Source organism: Elephantulus edwardii, unplaced genomic scaffold, assembly GCF_000299155.1.
Source record: "Elephantulus edwardii isolate Elephantulus edwardi_28Jun2011 unplaced genomic scaffold, EleEdw1.0 scaffold00078, whole genome shotgun sequence".
NCBI classification, from domain to species: Eukaryota; Metazoa; Chordata; class Mammalia; order Macroscelidea; family Macroscelididae; genus Elephantulus; species Elephantulus edwardii.
In genome coordinates this window covers 395,276-395,967 of record NW_006399828.1, presented here as the reverse complement: position 1 = coordinate 395,967, position 692 = coordinate 395,276, and the positions used below count along the sequence as shown (strand labels likewise).

Below are 692 nucleotides of genomic sequence, written 5' to 3'. Positions count from 1 at the left end.
TGATAACAATTTAAATAAAAATATTATATCAAGACCATAGGTTCTAAATAAGTAACACTCCGCTTAATTATAAGGTTAACTTTATTACATCACAATTTAAATAAAAATATTTTTTAAAAAGAAATTGTTCGAGTGCCACGACCCTTTTAATCCAGTCCTGAGCGGCTTTCTCAACTACACTGCGACCCTCGCCATTTTCAGCATCCAAGCCATGACCACCAGGTCTTCATCCTCCTACCGCTGGATATGTGGGGGCCCAGGCACCGCCAGCCGGCCCAGCTCCAACCTGAGCTATGTGACCACGTCCACCCGCACCTGCAGCCTGGGTAGCGCGCTGCACCCCAGCACCAGCCGCAGCCTCTTTTCTTCCTCCCCGGCCGGTGGCATGTATGCCACGCGCTCCTCAGCCATGCACCTGTGGAGCAGCATGCCCGGCATGAGGCTGATGCAGGACTCGGTGGACTTCTCGCTGGCCGATGCCATCAACACTGAGTTCAAGAACACCCGCACCAAGGAGAAAGTGGAGCTGCAGGAACTCAATGACCGCTTCCGCCAACTACATCGACAAGGTGCGCTTCCTGTAGCAGCAGAACAAGATCCTGCTGGCTCAAGGGCCCGGGCAAGTCCCGCCTGGGGGACCTGTACTAGGAGGAGATGAGGGAGCTGCGTCCACAGGTGGATCAGCTCACCAA

The 692-nt window shown here is 53.2% G+C and overlaps 1 pseudogene; it reads left to right on the top strand.

The window, feature by feature from the left end:
• Nucleotides 1-211: 211 nt before the first annotated feature.
• On the top strand, nucleotides 212-690 carry LOC102871217 (annotated as a pseudogene).
• Nucleotides 691-692: the final 2 nt, after the last annotated feature.